General features: G+C 52.2%; 1 long non-coding RNA gene across 1 annotated transcript; it reads right to left on the bottom strand.

Annotated features, from left to right (window-relative positions):
* Positions 1-447: 447 nt before the first annotated feature.
* LOC116965577 lies at positions 448-6,740 on the bottom strand. Its single transcript, XR_004409482.2, has 3 exons — positions 5,212-6,740; positions 3,795-3,924; positions 448-698 (listed from the first exon to the last, which is right to left on the bottom strand). It is a non-coding gene; the product is annotated as an uncharacterized LOC116965577 (long non-coding RNA).
* Positions 6,741-7,462: the final 722 nt, after the last annotated feature.

The raw sequence follows: 7,462 nt of genomic DNA, 5'->3' as shown, positions 1-7,462 counted from the left end.
GAAAATATTAAGAGCAACTGGGAAGCAGAGGCAGGGGTAAGGGAGCATCTTCCAGGCTCCAGCCACGACCAGGGGCTCCCAGTCCCATACTGGGCTCTTACAGCCTCTGCTGCAACCTCAGCCCAAGCCAGGGCTCGTCTGGGAGAAGCCAGCCCCAAAGCACATGGGCAGGAAGGCGGCTTCTGTGAAAAGACAACCCCCATCCCACCGGGCATCACCACCGTCACCAAAGGGCACACAACCAGCAGCATGCTTGGCCGCGCGCCGCCGCAGCCGACACAAATCCCCCGGGTGAATCCCAGGCGTTTCCGTGCCGGTTCATCACCCCCTGGGAAGCACTGAAGTCTTAAAGAACCTGTCAGCCGTGAGGGACTCGAACAGCATTTCAGCTTTCAGCTTGTCACCGTTTCCAAGAGATATTGGGGAAAAAACAAGAAGGGGAGATGCTGTAGGAGGAGGAAGATAAATGATGCCGGGAAGGAGGAGGAGGAAGGAGAGAGATGAGAGACAAAAAAAGAGAGGAGGGGTTGAAGCTGCGCATTGAGCAGAGCAATTAAAGCCACCCTGAGCTCACCCAATTAAACTGACTGGGGAGAGGAGGAATCCCAAGGGATAATTTCCTGGCAAATCGCTCGTTTGTCTCTCTCAGTCTCCGATGCTGGAACGCTTTTGTGTCAGTCAAGCCATGGAGCTGAGCCCTGGGGAGAGGAGAGAGAGATGTTGGTAATTTAGCAGGCAAAAGGCATCTCTTCCTAGAAGCCTCCTCAAAAGTGCCATAAAGCTGAGTAAACCTTATCCGTAGCTACTACAAAGGAGCAAGAAGGCACAGGACCAGGAGGGATGGGGATGGATGGAGCGCCCGAACCCTCCTTGGTCTGCTGGATGGGCTTTCTGCCTTGTCGCTCCCATGGGGGCACTGCTCCTCTGGCTCAGGTCTGGCTCCCCTCATCTCAGCAAGAGCCAGGCTTCCTACAGCCCATGCAAGGACTCCATGATCGTCTACGAAAGAGCAAACTTGCTCATGTGTATGGGAAAGAGAGGGGGGAGTTAAGGGATTACTGCAGAAGGAAAAGTTCCAGGCAAATCAACACTCTAGGAGCCTGTCCCAGCACGATGAAGGCTGGGCCCATCTTGCTCCTTGCCTTGGCTCATCCACAATTTGCAGCAACCTGGAGAGGGCACAGTGGAGGAACACAGCCACCATGGCCACAGCCCACGGCTGGGCTGCTCCGGCCTGCAGAAACACCAGGACCGTGCTAGGGACGGGGAATGAGGTGGGCAGCTGGCTGGGAAGGGCTGGGAGGTTTGGGGGAGTTTCTGCTGAGCTGAGGCAAAAGCCATGTGTCCAGCTCCTGTGGGACATCACTGCAAGACTAGGGGTTTGCAGGGGAGACCCGGAGCATCCAGCCTGACCTGCAGTGCAGTCACTACAAATGCCCAACGCATTCACCTTTTGCAAGGATCTAAACATCAAAAAAATCCAGCCGGTGAGCAAGGGTTGAATGAGGTTCCCCCTCCTGCATTTGCCATCCGAGGCAGAAGCCACCCCCTCCCAGGGAGCAGCAGAAATGTGTCTGAAGGCCCAAACCACCGCGTGTGCTGCCAGCCATCCCTCTGCACAGAGCTCCTCAGATATCTTCATTCCTTGCACGTGGCCCTGGCCATTCCTCCGTGCTGTCAATAAAGCCAGAGGCAAACAAGGACCTGGAGATTTACTGCTCTTCAGTGCTAAGGGCCATGCTGGGTGCTTAAACCCCGGAGTTATGGGAATCAGCGGAGTGCTGTAATACCTGGCTAGACACAGATGAGCAGCTGCCGAGGCGAATAGTTCTGTCTCAGAAAGTACCCAGGGAGTCAGAAGAAATGCAAACCCCAGAGCGTCCAGAGACAAAGCCCAAACCACGGACCAAAGAGAGGAGACAGACCCTAGAGAAGCAGCTTCAGCTCCAAGAAAACAAAAAATCACCGGTAAACCAGGCAAGACCTGCAAAGCAAGGACTTTATTGCAGGGGGATGAGGAGCAGTCAACAGTCTGAGCTCTTGGATACCCTTGGGATGGCTGGGAGGTGGGTTAGACTCTCAGATTCCCACGGTGAATCCAGGATCAGCTTGCCCAACAGGCAGCCAGAAAAGGGGGGAGCCCCATGCAGGCACCGGCCCCCTCCCCAGCCCTCCTTCCCCGCTCCCTGCAGCAGGCAGATGCCGGCAATCAGAGGACTCCAGCCGCTTTGCCAGCACTGAGTCTCAGGCAGTCAATCAAAGCATCAGCTTGAAAGTGTTAAAGGCCCGTGTCTGTCTTTATTATAATCACAGCACTACACCTTGTCACCGCGTGTGCCCTAATGCTGCAATATTTTGCGCATGATTTCACCAGCTGCTGCTGGAGGCATTAGGAAGCTGATGCTCCTTCGCTGCTCTGGGTGTTTGCTCGCTTGTTTGAAGTTAAGCCTCTTTTTATACCGACTCTCCTCTATTTATTCTCCTCTTGCTTTACAGAGCAGTTGCCCCCTCCGCAGCTGGTAGCAACTTTACCGACGGTCAGACAAGAAGTGCACAAAACATCAAACAAGGAAGGCTTGGACCCAGGGCAGGAGGGGCTCAGAGCTGTGCTGCTGGGGCTTGAGTTAACGTACATGGACTTAACACGAGGATTCAGCCTTGTTGTCGGTGTTCACCGTAATCCCTGGCCAAGTGTGATCTGCTGGAGCTGGTGGGGCAGGAGGAGACTGCTCGGCTCCCCAGTGGGGATGGCACAGCGGGGACTCCATCCCCCTGGCTCCTCTGCTCTCCCTCTGGCCCTAAAAAGAGCACAAGGTACAGCCCAGAGCCCTTCCCATATGGCTCTCTGGTCACAGGGGAGGAAAAAAGCCCTATTCAATAAGCAGCTCAGCCTGGGTGTCTCCAAAGACCTTGGGAAATAATCATAAATGTGGAGATGAACCTTGAAAACTCGATTAAAGTAGGATAGCACCCACCAGAGAGTTCTGCAAAGATGGGGCTTTTCTTCCTGACCCTAATGCAGAAAGATCTTGCAGGTAGCCAGAGCACCAGAGGTGCAGCATGGCCAGGACAGTCTACTTAGCAGGGCACCCACCGGCCACAGACACGATGGTCCTGTGGGTTATCCAAGGATGTGCACCCACAGCCTGAGGGAACAATACAAAAAAAAAAAAAAACCACCTCACCTTTTTTTACTTTCCCTAAATGCTACCACCATCCCCTAATGGGTGGTCCTGCCAGACTGTCCCCACTCCGGCCATCGGGTGCAAAACTGAATATTGCAAGAGATTAATGACTTTAAAAAAATATAATTACACAACAGGGCTCTGCTCTTAATAACTGCGTATTTTACTTGTCAATGTACCTTAATTGAAAATGAGTAGGCGATACAAGTTGCAGTGGAGTTGGCTGGCAAGCCTTTAACGCTATATTAATTGTAGTAATTAGCAGTCACTTTATGTTGGAGTCATCTATAAATAGGGGGTCCATTAGTTTAGCAGAGTGTGATTTAAAATGCAAATAAAATCCCAACTATACGTATAAATCACTTCTTTCCCCCTGCCCCCCAAATTTGCAGTCACGTAAGGGCTGTGATGCTGCTGTGGGTGAGCTTTGGGAAGTGGTTTGGTTGTTTGCTACTGCAGGAGCAGCTGGGATGACCTCAGCACCCCAAGAAGACCCTGGCAGAGGGGTTTACCCCCAGCAGTGACTTTGCTTGGCGTTTCCTCAGCTTGTGGAGCTTTGCCAAGCTGCTGGGTGATGGGCAGCATCTAAATCAGCACCCCAGCACTCACCATCTCATGCCTCGGGCGGCCCAAGGTGGTTGGAAGGGAATAAATCCCAAGAGCCACGTGGAGAAGAAGCAGACCTCAAAGCCAAGCGCTCAGCATCTCTGTCCTGGAATGGTGGGAATGCTGCAGGGACCTTTTGGGGAGAAAAACCACAGCTGTAAAGACACAGGGAAAGGGAACACAAGCACTGGCCGGAGCAAGCCATCGCTCCAGCGACGGGGGCCTCATCGCACCCAGGCACGCTCTGATGCTCACAGCCCTTTACTGACATGCTTCACTTCTTTGATTATTACCAAGGGAAGAACAAGTAAGAGAGAAAGAAGGATTATACTTTTATTAACACAGAATCACATTAAATTACAGCCCGTACTACCAGGGATAAAGTAACGCACTAAAATAAAATATTGGCTCCAAAAATTGAAAAAGCAGGGCTATTAAAAATTTAAAAACAAACACAAAAATATCTTTTTCACTGCTGACCAGTTCTTGGTTTAAAAGACATCATCCACTCTCCCCTGCTGGCATGGCTCCTGCCTGCTGCTGGGGTGCAGATCTATTCCTGCACAGTTATTCTTGAGCAGAAAAGAAACAACGATCTTGGGGAGAAAAAAAAAAAAAAAAAGGAAAAAGAAAAGGAAAAGGAGATGAGAGGTCTCTATCTGCCGCAGGAGCAGCTCCCATTCAGGTGCTGTAAAAAGCCCCAGTACATTCTAATTGAAGATTTCACCCATTCAATAATTTATCTTCCTCAAAAATGACTGTATCACACAGATGAGAGGGGAAATGAGCCACCAGCTCCCTTCCAGCTCCACCACTCCCTGTGGGCACTGCAGGCTGAGAGAGGAGATGGGTCGGGACCCCTGACCCCCCTGCTCCGCTCACCCTCCTTCACCCCAACCCAGGACCCAGGAGAGGGGCTATGCTCCTGCTGCCCCCACCAGCTCTTTTGTAGCTCCTGAGTCACTGGACTGAACAAATATGGACCAAACTAATCCCTCCAGCTCACCTCCCATGGTCGTCCCCCCTGGCCCCCCTTGTCCTTTTCTCCTGCCCCTTCCTCCCTGTGCCACGAGCAGCTCCAACCATGTTTCCCCAGGGAGAAGGAGGAGGAGAGTGAACCCCAGGGCACCCTCACCCCTCCGCACAGCACAGCTGTCTGACTGGCACAGCCTGTCTGGCAGAAGAAATCCCGCAGTGTACAAAGGGGAAGGGGAATAACGCTTCTCCATCCACGTAATGAAAGGCTTCTCAAGACGTAACAAACAGGAAAAGCCCCTTGGTCACAGCCTTTGCAACAAGCTCCTGCTAATTATGGCTTTAGCTCTGAGCACGTTCCCTCCTGCCAGCACTGGGGAAGGAGCTGCGAGCGCCAGAGCCATGCCGTTAAGGAAAGGGGAGGCTATCTGCCATGGTGACTCACCGGTGGTGCCAGGTCAGGACACGGTCCCCTCTTCCCACAGGAGGAGATGCACAAAGTCACGTTGTTGCACGGAGCAGCAGAGCGAGGGGATGGCAAAGTCTGGTGGGGCAGGAGGAGACTGCTTGGCTTCGGGTCGGTGAGGGGAAGGCGTCCTTCTCCATGTGTCCACACTGTAGAGATCTTGGCGACCCCACATCCACTCAACCAGGAGGAGTAGAGTTCAAAAACAAGAGTGACTGGAAAGTGGAAGATCTTGCACAGATGTTTTTGAGCCCATATTCCCCGAGCGCAGTAGATCAAGAGTCCTTCACCCCAGCAAATTCCTGTTCTGCTGCTTGACAGAGATGTAGGAGTTTCAGCTGCTGCTTAGCAAAAGCTGAACGAGTAGAAACCAGAGCAGGGGACTGGGCTCCAGTTCTGCCCCAGTGTGTCCAGCAGTACAATCAAGGTCCCCGGTGTCACTGCTGTGAAGTCCCGTTGGTTCCCCAGCGGGTCTGCACTGATGGTGCATCAGGTACAGGGAAACCTCAGCGCCTCCAGCTCACCGGGTCCGTGGTTCAGCTCTGCCCGGAGCCAGGAAACGCCTTAGCTCAGTCTTCCCCACGCGCTGGGGCTCGGCAGCCTGGCTCTGCTCTCTCCTTAGACTGCTTCAAACCACAGGCGATCCCCTTTACGTGCAGGGGGTGATGCCACCTACCTCTGGCTTAGCGCAGATCAGGAGCAAAGCCCTGAAGCCAGCAGAGCTGGGCTGACGGCCTTCGGAGACCAGCATTTCTTATCAGGGATTCTTGCCAAGTCTAGAGAAAAAAAACCACCCGGAGTATTTCTTGCAGTTTACTCACAGAGCAGCCAGACACAGAAAAGTGATTTGCCTTCAAATGCTTTCTTCTGGCCCACGCTTCTGCCGTGTCCACAGGCACTCTTTGGAGGATTCATAGGAAAGGCCAGAGCAAAGCTGAATATTTGTAGACCCATCACAGTTGCTTTGCCCCTGGCAGCCAGCTGGAATTATCATATGGTGAAGAGGTGGGAGGAAGCAGTCAATAGAGAGGATGGGTTTTTTCCCCAAAAATCTTCCCCAGATTTGGAAAGGCAACTCAAAGTTCCTCAGACACATGAATAATCAAAGCAGGCGACAGGTCTTCTGATGCATACTGCCTTCTCTGTAGGAGTTTAATGAAGAATCTCGGATTTACATTGCTCACACCCTCAGGTGTGAGTCCCTTGAGATGACGTGGCTTTCCCTGACCCTTCTGCAAATGTGTCATCTCCAAGCCCCGAAGGAAGGGAGTGATGGCTCCATGAGTGCAGTGAGCTGTGCTTTGAGTGCTGCCTCTCAACAACATGCTTATCATAAGAGGGACAGGGGAAAAAAAAAAAAGGATGAAATAACATAAAAATAAATACAGCAGCAACTTTGGCATGGGAGGCAAAACAGGATTGATCTTTTGCTTGACTTACTCTGAAAATTGCTTCTCCACTGCCCGTTTATGCACATTAATTGAACGTCTGGCCCGGCTGCACGTCTGTTTAAGTCCTCAATCAATCCCCTTTCGGATGACTGCTAGATCAATAGGGTGGTAATTTAATAAAGGACATTTTCAGTTGGCTTTTAAAAGCCACTGATGAGATTTAATTATTTCCTATTTTTTAAGAAGAAAAGGGGCAGTGAGAAAGGAGAACCGGGGGTCAAACCACGATCCGGTGCATTCCCCTCCCAGCAGCATCTTTTTCAGACAAGTCCTGTGGTGAACTTCCCAACTCTCCTAGTCATTCTTCATCCTTCTCGAGACATGGCACAGCCACCTGTGATCAACACGACAGCACTGGTGCGACACTGCCTCTGTCACAGCTCCCACAGGCTGGTGGCGATTTCGAGGAAGCAAATTTTAGGACTGTGGCCTTGTGCACCTCCCAGGAGCAGCAGCAGCAGCAGCGATCTAGAGAGAACCCGGGAGCTCATCTCATCCTCTCCCCCACCAAAGCAACGTGAGTGCATTTGACAGCACCGCTGGGACACGAGAGCGCACCCTCATCTGTGCCCAAACTCCAACCCTGCCCTCAACATTTACACCACAAGAATTGGTCCTCCGGCATCTTCAGAGATCCTAGGGCAGGGCAAGCTTCAAGCCAGTGCACCAAGGTACTGGGGGCGACACATCCATCTCCCGTGGCTTTCCCCAGCTGAAAAAGCTTCCAAGTTCAAGGCAACCAGTGACGCCTCAAGGTTGTCTGTCCCTTGCAAGAGGTC

Source organism: Tyto alba, unplaced genomic scaffold (assembly GCF_018691265.1).
Source record: "Tyto alba isolate M040663 unplaced genomic scaffold, T.alba_DEE_v4.0 Super-Scaffold_30, whole genome shotgun sequence".
NCBI lineage: Eukaryota > Metazoa > Chordata > Aves > Strigiformes > Tytonidae > Tyto > Tyto alba.
The sequence above is the reverse complement of the archived record's forward strand: the minus strand, read 5'-3'. Positions and strand labels throughout refer to the sequence as shown.